We start from the raw sequence: 16,566 nt of genomic DNA, 5'->3' as shown, positions 1-16,566 counted from the left end.
TGGTGCAACATCCATGCTCTTTATTTGTGTCCATTTCCCACCACCAGTTTCCTACTATATACAGACTATTTACAATGGCTTGGCCTAACCCAGGCCTGGTCAGCAACAGAGTAGCAGGCTCCTACCTCTCCCTGAGCCTCACTTCCTCCCAGCCTTATAGCTTCTTCCTTAAGAGGCTGGCAGGTACAGTCAGTGATTATCCAAACCTAGCAATCCATTTCCCCTGATTGGGGCTGGAGTGGTGGGAGCTGATTGAGGCTCCCCCAGCAGCGACCTGCCACAGATCCCAGTGAGCTGTAAGTCTTTATCATAGAATCATAAAATATCAGGGTTGGAAGGGACCTCAGGAGGTCATCTAGTCCAACCCCCTGCTCAAAGCAGGACCAATCCCCAACTAAATCATCCCAGCCAGGGCTTTGTCAAGCCTGACCTTAAAAACCTCTAAGGAAGGAGATTCCACCACATCCCTAGGTAACCCATTCCAGTGCTTTACCACCCTCCTAGTGAAAAAGTTTTTCCTAATATCCAACCTAAACCTCCCTCACTGCAACTTGAGACCACTACTCCTTGTTCTGTCATCTGGTACCACTGAGAACAGTCTAGATCCATCCCCTTTGAAAGCCCCTTTCAGGTAGTTGAAAGCAGCGCTCAAATCACACCTCATTCTTCTCTTCTGCAGACCAAATAATCCCAGTTCCCTCAGCCTCTCCTCATAAATCATGTGCTCCAGCCCCCTAATAATTTTTGTTGCCCTCCGCTGGACTCTCTCCAATTTTTCCACATCCTTCTTGTAGTGTGGGGCCCAAAACTGGACACAGTACTTCAGATGGGGCCTCTACAATGCCGAATCATCACTAACACACAGCTAGTTGTTAGGCAAGATGTTGCCACTGTTTAAATAGCATGCAAACATTTAGAAGAGTTTAGGACAGGAAGTGAAGAATGCTGGCTAAGATTTTCAAAATATGGGATCCTAAATCCATATTTGTCTTCAGCCTGCACTTCTTCAGAAAGCCAAAGGCATTCTGAACTGATGTAAAGGTCTACCTACCCTAATCACTCTGCATAATCAGGACCCTAAGATGTTGAAGAGCTCACCTGCCATAGAGAGCAACCAAAAATAACCCCTTACCTTTTTCAAGACACTGTGGGTTCCAGTAGAAAAGTATGAATTTGCTCATTTTTGAAAGACTTAGTGGTCCATGTGTTTCTGTTAATTTGATCCGTTTGGTGCTCTTCACAGAAATTGGTATTCTGGAGATCTGAAAAGAATGCCAATTTAATGTATATATCTCCAATAAAGCGCACACTGTTACATACATACTGCACTTTTCCTGTTTTCTGATGTCTCCATAAAAGTTCATCTCAAATCCAATCAAAGTGGACAATTATTCTGCTCAGAACCACAGTTCTGCTTGGGCAAGGAGAGGTTGTCTGTTAACATCATGATACTGTAACAGCAACCGAGCTCAGGGACCCATTGCATTAGGTGCTGTACGAACTATTAGTAAAAGACCGGTGAAGGCACTTCCCCAAGGTCACACAGCAGTTTAGTGGCAAAGCCATGAACAGAACATTAGTCTCAAGACTCCTAGCCTATGCTGTTCACACTTTATTCATTTACATGGCTTTCAGTTTTTAATTTTGGACACTGCGATTTCATATGTGGCTGAAAAACTGTAGTGTAGTTCTGTGGTATTTGATTTTCCCAGGGTCTCGGAGACTATTCTAACCATGCCAGCACTTAAACCTAGACCATGCTAATTCCATCCATGCTACACGGTGATTGCCTTTTGTTTGTAGCATGAATGGGACAACAAAGTTATAGCATATATAGCGCTAAGAAGCTATGACAAGGCTCTCAATAGCAAAACAACCTCCACTCACACTAAGAGTACTGAATGTCACTGTAGGCCCATTTTGCAGGCAGAATAACCTAGTTTGACAGTAATTTAATTTGGCTGTGCCCAAACCAAGTTATAGCATGGCATGTGTGTGGAGGCGGCCAAACTGTGAAACAGACAATTGTTTAAAAAGCTATACACCATGATTCAGACTAGGTCTTCACCAGGGCTACTGCATTCATAGAATCATAGAATATCAGAGTTGGAAGGGACCTCAGGAGGTCATCTAGTTCAACCCCCTGCTCAAAGCAGGACCGATCCCCGACTAAATCATCCCAGCCAGGGCTTTGTCAAGCCTGACCTTAAAAAAATATGTTTTAATATGGTAATAACATTTGTCCCTATCTGCACAAACTGAACCAAACCCTGCTATAGCCTAGCCAGTCACAGCTACTCAATGCAAGACCTCATTCACTTCACAGTAAACGGATCTACATTCTAAAGTAAGGTCCCTACATTCTGCAGTTGCTGCTGCTGGGAGTTCTGAGGAAGATTCAGATACATATTTAATGGAGAATCTTAATGCATTAAATATAAAAAAAATTAATCTAGTCAGTGCAGCAACCTCTGTGATATACAGTTGGATATTACATTCATTTTATACTGTCCCCACAATTTCAGTTTTCAACATGCAGCTGTCATTTTTAGGTTTCAGAGATAACAACCCATTAAATGAAAAGGGCAGTTGACGCCTGTTGTAAAGAATATTTCTGAAACATTTAAAGTGGAAATTCTAGAGCATAATTCTGCAGCAATGGCAGAATCATGGAATACACAGGGCCCTGATTAAAGGTGATCTACAAAGGAAGCAATTGTGTTTCCTTGTTTATTATGCATAAAGGAGACTAAGAGGCTATTTCCACACCCTTCCCCCACACTACCACAGACCATTTTTCCTCCCTTTTGTTTGTATTTTTACACTAGAAATTCAGCTCATGCTACCCTGACTTTCCTGGAGGACTCTAAAGGTAACAGAAAAACTAGCATTATCACATCACAAGTACCAAAAGTGCATATAACCTTATAAGTGTGACTGAGAAGGGAAGGGATTTTTAGTCAGACCGTTTAAAATTGTTTTTATTCTGTGATATGGAGGTGATCAGTCTAGCTCGGGTTCCCAAACTGGGGATTGCAACCCCCCAGGGGGTCACAAGGTTATTACCTGGGAGTCACAAAGTGTCAATCCTGCCAGGAGTGGGGCTGGGAGCCTGAGTCCCTGTTAAATTAAGTATAAACTAAAAACAGGGGGGGTTTAATTTTAAAGGGGGGCTGCATTCAGAAGCTTGCTATATGAAAGGTGTCGCCAATACAAGAACTTTGAGAACCACAGGACTAGATAATTGGAAAATGGTCTTAAAATACAGGTATTTATATGTTTTTAATTCAAATCCCTGACCAACAGTTCAGGAAATTCTCTGGACGGTTTCAGTCCCTGTACTTATTCAATTAAGGGCTGAGAAAGTGCACACGTCAGTTCTCACATGTTTTTGCAGGTTACTTTTAAACTTGGTAGCTTTATAGTTTAAATGGGCCTTCAACAGCAGGCCATCAGCATTACACAAAGAAGCCAAGAAAAACTCTCAGATTAAGCCCCTGAACTCTAAGAAGAAGTCACAATCCAAGTGCTAAATCCGGATCTCAGACACCTAAACAAAACTCACAAATTTCAACTAGAGCTGTGCCTGCATATCTGAGAGCAGAATTCTGCCATAAAGATATATGGAAATGAGTACCACATTACGGTACTGAGCTCATAAATCAGACCGCTAATAAATGGGAAGGGTGGTGAAGTGGACTGGAAAACAAAAAACGTAACCCACCACCACCACACAGCCCTTCTACACAGCAACAAAGCATTTTCTAAACATTAATGAATTAAGCCTCTTTAGGTCATTTATCTCCATTTTACAGATGGAAAAAACTGAGAAATAGAGATTAAAATGGTTTCAAGATCCCAGGAAGTTCGTGGAAGTGACTGAATAAAATCCAGACCTCACAACGCACAGTCTTATGCTTAAAACAAGACCACCCATCTGCCATAAACTGGACGCATCAATTTGTAACAGATGAGGGTGACCCATTGTACCCAGAACCACCTTCTAATTATAAATACATGAGACTCAAAAGAGGAAACCCAGCTGTAAAACACTTCTGAGTGAGCCAGAGCTTGATTAATTTTTTTTGCCTGGATGTAAAGGACACAAAATAAATATCAATGCAATCTGTCATAAAATATCGTTTCTCTCAGTTCCTCCAAACTAGGCACTAGGGTACTGCCACTGGACCTTAATCAGGATGTCCACCTTTTTGTCAGCATAAATAAATATAAAGTGAGCACAGTACACTTCATATTCTGTGTTGTAATTGAAATGAATATATTTGAAAATGTAGAAAACATCAAAAATATTTAAATTAGGGCTGTCAAGCAATTAAATAAATGGTATTCTATTATTGTTTAACGGCACGATTAATTGCAATCAATTTTTTTAAACATTTTTGGACACTTTCTACATTTTCAAATATATTCATTTCAATTACAACACAGAACACAAAGTGTTCAGTGCTCACTTTATTTTGATTACAAATATTTTCATTGTAAAAAACAAAAGAAATAGTATTTTTCAACTCACCTAATACAAGTATTGAAGTTCAATCTCTATCATAAAAGTTGAACTTACAAACATAGAATTATGTTCAAAAAATCCTGCATTCAAAAATAAAATATAAAACTTTAGCACCTACAAGTCCAACCAGTCCTACGTCTTGTTCAGCCAATCACTCAGACAAAAAAGTTTGTTTACATTTGCAGAAGATAATGCTGCCTGCTTCTTGTTTACGTCACCCAAAAGTGAGAACAGGCATTTGCATGGCACTGTTGTAGCTAGGGTCGCAAGATATTTACATGCCAGATTCATATGTCCCTTCATGCTTCAGCTATCATTCCAGGGGACATGTGTCCATGCTGATGATGGGTTCTGCTTGATAACCATCTAAAACAGTGTAGACCGACATGTTCATTTTCATCATCATGATTCAGCTGCCACCAGCAGAAGGTTGATTTTCTTTTTTGGTGGTTTGGGTTTCATAGTTTCCACATCAGAGTGTTGTTCTTTTAAGACTTCTGAAAGCATGCTCCATACCTCATCCCTCTCAGCTTTTGGAAGGCACTTCAGATTCTTAAATCTTGGGTTGAGTACTGCAGCTTTCTTTAGAAATTTCACACTGGCACCTTATTTGCATTTTATCAAATTTGCAGTGAAAGTGTTCTTAAAATGAACAACATGTGCTGGGTCATCATCTGAGATGGCTAGAACATGAAACGCACTGTGGGATGGAAGAATTCTATGCACTGCTACAGAATAGGGACCGAGCAGCTAGGCAGCAGTTCTGCAGAAAAGTATCTACGGCTTATAGTGGACAAGAAGCTGGATGAGACTCAACAGTGTGCCCTTGTTGCCAAGAAGGCTAATGGCATTTTGGGCTGTATAAGTAGGAGCACTGCCAGCAGATCGAGGCACGTCATCATTCCGCTATATTTGGCATTGGTGAGGCCTCATCTGGCTTACTGTGTCCAGTTTTGGGCACCACACTACAAGAAGGATGTGGAAAAATTGGAAAGAGTCCAGCGGAGGGCAAAAAAAAAAAAAAAAAAAAAAAAGATTAGCGGGCTGGAGCACATGATTTATGAGGAGAGGTTGAGGGAACTGGGATTATTTAGTCTGCAGAAGAGAAGAATGAGGGGGGATTTGATAGCTGCTTTCAACTACCTGAAAGGGGGTTCCAAAGAGGACAGATCTAGACTGTTCTCAGTGGTAGCAGATGACAGAACGAGGAGTAATGATCTCAAGTTGCAGTGGAGGAGGTGTAGGTTGGATATTAGGAAAAACTTTTTCACTAGGAGGGTGGTGAAGTACTGGAATGGGTTACCTAGGGATGTGGTGGAATCTCCTTCCTTAGAGGTTTTTAAGGTCAGGCTTGACAAAGCCCTGGCTGGGATGGTTTAGTTGGGGATTGGTCCTGCTTTGAGCAGGGGGTTGGACTAGATGACCTCCTGAGGTCCCTTCCAACCCCGAGATTCTATGAAATATATGGCAGAACGCGGGTAAAACAGAACAGAAGGCATACAAGCATATCCTCTGGAACGATGGCTGAAGCATGAAGAGACATATGAATCTTTAGCAGATCTGGCACATAAATATCTTGTGACGCCAGCTACAACAGTGCCATGCAAATGCCTGTTCTCACTTTCAGGTGACATTGTAATTAAGAAGTGGGCAGCATTATCTCCCGTAAATATAAACAAACTTATTTCTCTTAGTTATAGGCTGAACAAGAAGTAGGACTGAGTGGACTTGTAAGCTCTAAAGTTTTACATTGTTTTGTTTTTGACTGCAGTTATGTAACAAACTATTTCTTATATTTATCATTTTTACAGTGCAAATATTTGTAATCAAAATAATATGAGCACTGTACATTTTGTATTCTGTGTTGTAATTTAAATAGATATATTTGAAAATATAGAAAAACATCCAAAATATTTAATAAATTTCAGTTGATATTCTAATGTTTAACAGTGCAATTAATTTTTGAGTTAATCACGTGAACTAACTACCATTAATCAATAGACCTAGTACAAATAAATGTTCCAAGAGTTGACAAGGAAATCTTAGTTTATGAATTATTAATTAAAAGATGGGCTCCTTGACAAATTTAGCATACTGCATCAGGATTTTCTTTGTCCCAAATATATTAAAACAGAGACACTTCAAAGTTTCCATATAATTAGAACTAGTTGAAATCTCACAGGTAAGTTTCAATTACACTAAGTTATTAATGACAGTTCTATTGGTCATAATGAGCAGTGGTATGATCGAGACTGAATACAGATGTCAAAAGTTTCCACTGGTAGATGAACTGGCGCAACTGTGATGTCTCATTAAAGATTCCATGGCTGCATGCTAGTTTAGGCAACAATACTATCATCATGGTACTGCTGCCTCAGTTCCACAGCATATTAAAGCAGCACTGCTGGGAGAATTGATTCTGGGGCACAGGGAGATACCTTAAACCAGAGACACACTGTGACTCAGAGACGGGGCTCTCCCTGCCCCAACTTCACACAGCACCAGTCTCACTAACATAGATCACTAAACCAATTGAAAAGTAAGGACCAGACTCACTTTGGTTGCCTTGACCAGCTCCAGTAATTTAAAACAGCCGTAAGCCAGCTACATTGGCCAGTGCACTCTCCCTGTTTTGTGCCACCAGTGGCTTTCCCATTAAAAGTTAAATAATTTAAGACTGGTATTTTATATCTCCAAATCATTAGAAACATTGCATGACAGCATTCTCTTTGGTTTTTTGTTTAGGAGTCATGTATGAAATTTTCATAATTTCAAATAATGAAGGAAATTCCCAGCCAAAAACAACTACATGAAGATGTAGTTAAGGTTGACAGTACATATCAGTAACTTAAATTAAAGAACATTACAGGGATGCTGTAATTATCCTAAAACGAGTTAAGATTAGACATAAAAGAAACCCAAACATGTTAATGTAAGAAATGAACATTTAAGGCACCCAAAAACTTTAAAATTCCACTGTAGTAATGCAATGAAAGGGGGAAAAATGAAACAAATCAAGTGTCTCTAAAAATCAGTTTAATCTAATCTGGGACCACAAACACTAACCTGCGTTAATTAGGATAGGAGAAAAGGGGGCCTATAATCTCCTTTTTAAAATATTTGTATATATCCTCATATTACCAAGAGCTTTGAAGTTTCAGGACTTTGAATTATTTGGCTTAATTTCTGAACTGAGACACTCTGGATAAAGGTCTATTGGGTCCCCAGGAGAATACATTCTCTCTTTGACAACATATAAAATTCAAAACTTATGTCTATTATATACAGTAACTAATATAGGATGTAACTAAGGCCTTGTCTACACTGCCACTTTACAGCACTGCAACTTTTTCACTCAGGGGTGTGAAAAAACACCCCCTGAGTGCTGCAAGTTTTAGCTCTGTAAAGTAGCAGTGTAAACAGTGCACTCACTGGTAGCTATTCCCATGGAGGTGGTTTTTTTGGTGCCATGACTACACAGCTACATTAAAGCACTTTAATGTTGCTAGTGAAGCCGTGCCCTTAGTAGCCTATGATTGTCCCTTCCAGAACTACTGACAAACTTCAGCACGACACTGAATTAGAAAGCTACTCAGCGTTTCTTCCAACTGCCTGCCAGCTTCCTTTTTCTCAGCACAGGGGCCCTCCCACAGCTGGCATTTGGGGAGAAATGCAGAGGGTGTAGGATTGATGGGTGGCTGGAAAAACAGGTGGGGCTAGAAATAAAAGGCAGCGTTGGAGCATATGGCTCTGAAGTGCTAGGAACAATGCAGCCACTGTAACAATCTCAAAAAGAAAAGGAGTACTTGTGGCACCTTAGAGACTAACCAATTTATTTGAGCATGAGCTTTCGTGAGCTACAGCTCACTTCACAGCGGCTACAGCCTCCTTTCCACTGCCCCTCCCAGTCTCCCACCTCTCTCTCTCCTGGCATTGCCCCCGGTGGTCCCGATGACACCCGTACACACCCCTCACCAATCCATTCTCCCACTCGCTGCCCTGGCACCCCGAGTCCACATGGCCCCCCAACAGCCTGCCCGCCTGCCCTCTCCCCGCGCCCCCCCCCACGCCCGCTCGGCTCCGCCTCCTCCCCCCGCCCGCTCGGCTCCGCCTCCTCTCCCCGCGGCCCCCCCCCCACGCCCGCTCGGCTCCGCCTCCTCTCCCCGCGCCCCCCCCGCCGCCCGCTCGGCTCCGCCTCCTCTCCCCGCGGCCCCCCCCCCCACGCCCGCTCGGCTCCGCCTCCTCTCCCCGCGGCCCCCCCCCCCACGCCCGCTCGGCTCCGCCTCCTCTCCCCGCGGCCCCCCCCCCCCACGCCCGCTCGGCTCCGCCTCCTCTCCCCGCGGCCCCCCCCCCCCACGCCCGCTCGGCTCCGCCTCCTCTCCCCGCGGCCCCCCCCCCCCACGCCCGCTCGGCTCCGCCTCCTCTCCCCGCGGCCCCCCCCCCCACGCCCGCTCGGCTCCGCCTCCTCTCCCCGCGGCCCCCCCCCCACGCCCGCTCGGCTCCGCCTCCTCTCCCCGCGCCCCCGCCCCCACGCCCGCTCGGCTCCGCCTCCTCTCCCCGCGGCCCCCCCCCCCCACGCCCGCTCGGCTCCGCCTCCTCTCCCCGCGCCCCCCCCCCCCACGCCCGCTCGGCTCCGCCTCCTCTCCCCGCGCCCCCGCCCCCACGCCCGCTCGGCTCCGCCTCCTCTCCCCGCGCCCCCCCCCCCCACGCCCGCTCGGCTCCGCCTCCTCTCCCCGCGCCCCCCCCCCCCCCACGCCCGCTCGGCTCCGCCTCCTCTCCCCGCGCCCCCCCCCCCCCACGCCCGCTCGGCTCCGCCTCCTCTCCCCGCGCCCCCCCCCCCCCCACGCCCGCTCGGCTCCGCCTCCTCTCCCCGCGCCCCCCCCCCCCCCACGCCCGCTCGGCTCCGCCTCCTCTCCCCGCGCCCCCCCCCCCCACGCCCGCTCGGCTCCGCCTCCTCTCCCCGCGCCCCCCCCCCCCACGCCCGCTCGGCTCCGCCTCCTCTCCCTGCGCCCGCTCCCGGCGTTAAAAGAGGCGCCCCACATTACCTAGCCGAGGGCTACGCGCACTCACCGGGAGCGCCCAGCCACCGCCTCAGACTGCCACTGCAGCCCCGCCGCTACCACCTGCTACGTTACCTGCTGCGTCAACAAACGCGTCATTTCCTCCATGCAAAGCAAGGCACTGCCCCCAGCCAAAGCCATCCGACGCTGGTGACGTCACTGCCGGCTCCAAGATAACTGGGGAAGCAGCTGAGCCACACGCGTGCGCACTAGGGGTTCAGGAATCAGGAGGCGAGCGGGGCGGGCTAGGAGCTGTGCCGGTCTGTTGATCTCCCGCTCGCTCCCCCTCCAATCCCAGCCCTGCACTGGCCATGGACCCGCTCCTGGCGCGCGCCGCGCTCCCCCAAAGGGCCGGGTCGGCTACTTATAACGCTGAGGGGGGGAGCGCTCTTCCCCCACAGGGTACCCCGCCCTGCCCGAGGGGGCACCTCGGCCTGGGGGGCAGCCTGGCTCCAGGTGGCTCCCGGAAGTAGCTGGCATATCCCTCTCCTAGGCACAGGGGTGGCCGCACGGGTTCCATTCACTGACCCGTACCCAGCTCCCTTTGGCCGGGAACGGTGGCCAATAGGCGTTGCAGTGGCGGTGCCTGTAGGCAGCACACAGAGGTGCCTGGATCCTCCGCCTAGGAGCCGGACATGCTGGCTGCTTCCAGGAGCTGTGCGAAGCCAGGACAGACAGGGAGCCTTCCTTAGCCCCACTGCACTGCCAACTGGGAGCCGCCTGAGGTAAGTGCTGCCAAGGCAGAGCCTGAACCCCATCCCACACCCTACCCTCCTGCCCCAGTCAGAACCCCTTCCTGCAACCAAACTCCCTCCTGGAGCCCACACCCCAACCCCCTGCCACAACTCTGACCCACCTCCTGCACCCCAAACCCTTTATCCCCCCAGCCACACCCCCTCCCGCACCACACCCCTAGCCCGAAGCCCTCTGCCGTGCTCCAACCTCTCAGCCCCAGCCCGGATCCCCCTTCTGAACCCCAAACCCCTCATTCCCTGCCCCACCCCAGCGTCTGCTCCCCTAGCCAGAGCCCTCACTCCCGCCCACACCCCAACCGTTTGCCCCAGCCTGGTGAAAGCGAGTGAGGGTCGGGGATGGAGTCGGCTGAGACTGGGCAAGGGTGTTCAGTTTTGTGAGATTAGAAAGCTTGCAACTCTAGGAGAACAGACAATCACCGTCCTCTTCCTAACAGCCCTTAATGGACTTGAAGATTTGGTGTGTCCCACTCAGCTGTCTAAACATGCCCATTTCTTTCCCTCTTTCCCTACAGGTCAGGTTTTATAAACCTTTTATCATGTTTGTTGCTCTTCTCTGGACTCTGCAATTTGTCTACATCAGTGTTCCCCAAACTGTGGGCTGTTCGTCCCAGGGAGTGTGGAGGAATGTTTGGGGAGGTGGAGAGGGAGCTTCACTGAGCCCATCTTTGGCCCCAGCCCCACTCTGCTCCTAGCCCAGCCATGGCTCCACCCTGCCTCCTGCTCTGCCCAGGGCCACACTTAAGAGCAGGCGACAGCCTGGGGTGTTTGGCTTGCTGGTGGGGGGAGGGCACACTAAGCTCTCAGTGCTGTTTTTGTTGTTAGCAACAAAAGGGAAAATAGAATGTTTAAAGTAAAATGTCTCGGGGTATTTCCTATGTGGATTCATTTTTCACTAACCTTCTAGAATGTTCTGGACCTTTGTAGAACCTTTTATGGCCTACTACAAATGGATGGAGGTCAAGTCCAGGCTCAAGCTGAATAAATGTATAGACGTAGAAAACCAGCGCAGCATTCATGTAGAAACTCAGCATTGGAGGAATGTGCTCAAGCATCTGATCTCAATTACCCTCTTCCTTGCAAAGAATAATTTGCCTTTCTGAGGCTTGTCAGATAAGTTCACTGAACATAGTGGTAATTTCCTCTGTTTGGTAGAGCTCCTTGGGAAATACGTTGATGTCATGCATGAGCATCTATGTTGAGTAGTTTGTAAAGATGCTGTGGACCATAACTGCAGTGAAATAATTCAAAACAAATTTATTGACCTTATGACAAGGAAGGTGCTTGATAACCTATTGATGCGGCTTCGCCAAAGTAAAGTACTATGCCATAATAATGGATTGCACTCCCAACATTAGTCACAGTGAAAAGATGACATTCACAGTAAGATTTGCCTTGCATAATGACAGGTTTTAGAGTAACAGCCGTGTTAGTCTGTATTCACAAAAAGAAAAGGAGTACTTGTGGCACCTTAGAGACTAACCAATTTATTTGAGCAATGAAGTGAGCTGTAGCTCACGAAAGCTCATGCTCAAATAAATTGGTTAGTCTCTAAGGTGCCACAAGTACTCCTTTTCTTTTTACAGTAAGATTTGTTGATGACGAGGATGGCTGTATCCCCGTAAAGGAACACTTTATCTGTTTCTGGTTTCTGGACAACTCTATTGGAAAAGGCCTAACAGAACTGTTTATGAACATTTTGAATGAGAATAAAATAAAGCTTCAGGACTGCTGCAGCCAAGGCTCTGACAACTGCGTGAACATGAAAGGAAGAAACAGTGGCATCCAGGCAAGGATCTTTATGCTGAATCCAAGAGCTTGCTTTGTGGCTGCCATCTCCTCAACCTGGTTGAGTCAGATGCAGCGTCATCTTCTTTAGAGTATATCTACACTAGAAACATAACTCAACCTACATTAGGTTGACTTGCACCATCGGAGTAATTATTGTGGTGCCTGAATGTCCACACTACCCTCCTTGGATCGGTGGTGCACATCCTTCCTCACCAAGTGCGCTTCCACCATCCTAAGAGGGGCAGTGGGAGGAGCTGAGAGCCCGATCTCTCCACTCCGCTGGCGACTCCCTGGTGGGAGCCCAACTACCCCACAGACTCCCAGCAAGCTGATCTCCCCATTCCCCATCGGGAGCTGGGGTGTGTGTATATGCAGGGGAGAGCCGCCTGGGGCTTCTCACCTTGGCAGGAAGCAGGGGATAGCTGGGCTCTAGCTACCCAGCTTTCTTATCAATTTCATGGCTCCTGCCATGAAATTGACAAAACAGCTAAGGGCCCTGTGATGCACCCCATAATGCTTTATGGGAATATGCTCATGAATGTATATATGACATACATGGCAAATGTAGCATAAAACATATTCCAGTTAACACATCTCTATAAAGGTTATGATCTACTGAATATATTCATCCTATCTGTATGCATGTATCATTTTTGTATTCGAAGTTATGAATATTGGCTGTGTACTTGTTTGATTTTTAAATAGCCTTCGTAAGGCATTTGGTCAGCTTCTTTAGAAAGGAATGTGCAAGTTAAGTGCCCAGTCAAGAAACACTTAAGCTGACAATAGACCTTAATAGACACCAATCTACATCTGAGCTTTCCTGGCTATGTGGCTTGGCCTGTACAGTTTTGGAGTCGCATGTCCATGCATGACTCAAACTCCATTTTGTACCTGTAATTCTGCACAGGTGGAGGAAGGGGTTTAGACCCACAAGGAGAAACTATATAAAGCCTTGGGAGACCCCTCCATTTTGTCTTCAGCTGGCTCAAGAGAGAGCCTCTCCGCCACCAAGGATACCTGAGAGAAACTGAGTACTTGTGGCACCTTAGAGACTAACCAATTTATTTGAGCATGAGCTTTCGTGAGCTACAGCTCACTTCATCGGATGTGTGGGTGTGAGTGATTGCTGGACCCAGACTAGAAGGAAACTAGTTTGTAAAAGGAAGCTTACTGGAACACCTCTGAGGGTGAGGTTTTATCTGTATTCAATTTTCTTACTGTATTAGGCATAGACTTGCATGTTTTATTTTATTTTGCTTGGTAATTCACTTTGTTCTGTCTGTTACTACTTGGAACTACTTAAATCCTACGTTCTGTATTTAACAAAATCACTTTTTACTTATTATTTAACCCAGAGTATATATTAATACCTGGTGGGGGTGGGCAAACAGCTGTGCATCTCTCTATCAGTGTTATAGAGGGCGAACAATTTGTGTGTTTACCCTGTATAAGCTTTACACTTATAAAGCAGGTGAAGTGGATTTATTTGGGGTTTGGACCCTATTGGGAGTTGGGCATCTGAGTGACAGAACACTTCTTAAGCTGCTTTCAGTTAAGCTCGCAGTTTGTGGGACGTGGTTTAGATGTGGGTCTGTGTTTGTGGCTGGTAAGCATGTCTGGCACCACCTGGCGGGGTTCTGGAGTCCCAAGCTGATAGGGAAAGCAAGGGCAGAAGTAGTCTTGGCACATCAGTTGGCAGCCCCAGAGGGGTTTCTTTGATCCAACCAGTCACAAGCCCATGTAAAAACGCAGTGTCTACACAGACACTCATCTCACCCTAATTACACCGACATGAGGCTTGTTCTTCTCATGGAGTTATTATGTCAGTGTAGTAGGGCACTTACATTGGCAGGAGCAAAGCTGAAGTGTAGACACTGATCTAATTAGGTTGATGTAAGCTGCCTTAGGTTGACCTAACTGTGTAGTGTAGACCAGCCCTTAGATTCAGTATCTCTTTTTGGAGTACTGCAAAGGGTATAAGTTGATGCTGAAAACAGGACAATCACATGGAAGATCTTCACTGACAATCTTACAAATCTGACCATGAAGCCGCTAAGTGAAACTCACTGGTAGAGCTGCATTGACAGCCGTAAGGCCACGGGCGTACCAAATGACTAAGGTTTATGATGCCTTCTTGGAACTGGCACAGTCGAGTAAAGCTGAAGCCGAATCTTACACAAGACGCAAAGCCTGGTAAACCAGATCCTGGACTTCAAATTTCTGGTCTCAATTGTGGTTTGGCACAATATTCTGTTCCAAGTAATGTAAGGAAGGCATTACAAAATCAGTTGATGGACATTGTGGCTGCCACAACTTTGATGAGAAGCTGCCTTGATTTCATTGTGGTCTACAGAGAGAACAGATTTGAATATGCCATCATTGCTTGGGTGGTGGGGGGGGATGCAGGCCCTCCCACTCCACTGCATCCCAGTCCCGGGCCCTAAGGGTGGTGCAGGGGTCTGCCACCACGTCAGCAGGGATCCAAGCTGCAACATGCTAATTCACCCTCTGCCAGCGTTGCAGCTAGACAGGGGTCTACTACCCCTGGGCCACTTCCACACGCCCTCTCCAAGGGTACCTGCTGGTACTGTGAGGTAAGGTGGTCAGCAGGGACCTCAGTTGCCAGTAGAAGCTCTGCCAGGGTTGGGCCAGCCGGCAGTCCAGGATAGTCATCTGCCTCCTGCGGGATTGGGTCGGCCAGGTGGTCCAGGCCAGTCGTCTGCTCCCTGTGGGGCCGGGTCATCCAGGAGTCCAGGTGGTCCAGGCCAGTTGTCTGCTTCCCCCTAGGTCAGGTCAGTCCAGGATCCACGTGGTCCAGTCCAGTCGTCTGCACTCTGCAGGCCTGCTGCCACCTCCCAGGGCGAGTGCTCAGGGGATGCATCTGTCCCTTCTAGTGGCCAGGGCCCTAGTCAGCTTCTGGGTTCTGCCTTTATACGTCCAGCCCCACCCCTTGGCTTCCGGGGGCAGAGCTAGGAGTAGGGCTCCACCCACGAGGGGGTGGTGCCACCCTATTCCTCCGTGTCTGGGGTGGGCCAGTCCACCTCACTACACCATCGAAGAAAAGTCTGGACAAATGAAGCACCACAAAAAGACCTGGTTTTTGTATGACCAGCAGACAGGAAAACACTCTTGAACAATTGTACGGACCTTCACCAGACGCTGACATATGGGGAATGTTCAGAAGTCAATGATAAAGACCTATGTCAAATTGGACAACATGCATCACATTTTGCAACACAGGAAGCACTTTCCACTCCCAAGTTCTCCAATTCATTCATGATGCAGAGCTAAAGGACACTTTTTTTCCTAAAGTGTGGATAGCTTTGAGGATTCTGCTCATACTGATGGTCACGATAGCAAGTGGTAAGAGCAGCTTTTTGAAGATCAGGCTCCTTAAAGCATATTTTTGATCAACGATGGCTGATGAGACTGACATTGCTTGCTATTTTATCCCTTCAGAATGCCATTGGCCAATTTTTGGATCTCTGTGATGTTGTGCTTCAGTTCACGAGGGGAAAAGCAACCTTTTGAACTAAAGGACAAGGAGTAACATTCTATAGCTGTCACCTACTGTAACACTATTTAATACTAGTCCACCCAATCTTGATGCACAGTTCAATTTCTTGGTGTTGGTATGTTTCAGTTATTCTTAAAATTAAAAACTTTCTGTAAGCTTAGACAAAGTAATTTTTTTATTTGCTTATATATGGCTTGAATAAATACAAATGTACAGACCGTAGCTTGCAAATTTATCATCTTATATGAGAGGGATAAATCATGCATGCAAATTGTGCATCCAAGTGTGAAATGGATGACAAATGCAATAAAAAAATAAGGTATTCAAAAGTTTAACAAATGGGAGGTGGGGGTGCTGAAGACGCTCCTTACTTGGGGTGCCATTTGGTCTAGGGCCAGCCCTGAATGCAATGGTGGTATGACTGAATTTTCCTTGAATTTCCTTTAGTCCTACCTGTAGCAGGAAGCTGCTTTGGTAATTTAAAATTGGTTAAATTCAATACTACAGATATTAGTTGGTACTAGGCTGTCAAGCTATTAAAAAAATTAATCACGTGATTAAAAAATTAATTATGATTAAGCACACCGTTAATAATATAATACCATTTATTTAATTATTTTGGATGTTTTCTACATTTTCAAATATTGATTTCAATTACAACACAAAATACAAAGTATACAGTGCACACTTTATATTTTTGATTACAAGTAATTGCACTGTAAAAAAACAAAAAATTGTATTTTTCAATTCACCTAATACACAAGTACTATAGTGCAATCTCTTTATCATGAAAGTTGAACTTACAAATGTAGAATTATGTACCCAAAAAACTGCATTCAAAAACAAAACAACGTAAAATTTTAGCGCCTGCAAGTCCACTCAGTCCTACTTCTTGTTCAGCCAATCGCTCAGACA

At 46.4% G+C, this 16,566-nt stretch overlaps 2 protein-coding genes across 15 annotated transcripts in view; one reads left to right on the top strand and one right to left on the bottom strand.

Annotated features, from left to right (window-relative positions):
* The window catches only part of MAP3K13 (mitogen-activated protein kinase kinase kinase 13), a 140,949-nt gene extending 131,214 nt beyond the window's left edge, over positions 1-9,735 (bottom strand). For 11 of the 14 annotated variants that reach the window (XM_073360286.1, XM_073360288.1, XM_073360285.1 and 8 more), the window contains exons 1-2: positions 9,599-9,735; positions 1,133-1,262 (exon numbers count right to left, since the gene is read on the bottom strand). The gene's annotated coding sequence lies outside the window, so the exon portion shown is untranslated. Of the gene's footprint in view, positions 1-1,132; positions 1,263-9,573 lie in introns of all 14 variants that reach the window. The other 3 variants (XM_073360276.1, XM_073360279.1, XM_073360281.1) reach the window with 3 other exon arrangements.
* Positions 9,736-10,004: 269 nt separating this feature from the next.
* EHHADH (enoyl-CoA hydratase and 3-hydroxyacyl CoA dehydrogenase) overlaps positions 10,005-16,566 on the top strand; it is a 67,027-nt gene continuing 60,465 nt past the window's right edge. The window contains exon 1 of the mRNA XM_073360290.1: positions 10,005-10,313. The gene's annotated coding sequence lies outside the window, so the exon portion shown is untranslated. The remainder of the gene's footprint in view (positions 10,314-16,566) is intronic.

Source organism: Lepidochelys kempii, chromosome 9 (genome assembly GCF_965140265.1).
Source record: "Lepidochelys kempii isolate rLepKem1 chromosome 9, rLepKem1.hap2, whole genome shotgun sequence".
NCBI classification, from domain to species: domain Eukaryota; kingdom Metazoa; phylum Chordata; order Testudines; family Cheloniidae; genus Lepidochelys; species Lepidochelys kempii.
This window is presented reverse-complemented; position numbering and strand designations above follow the sequence as displayed.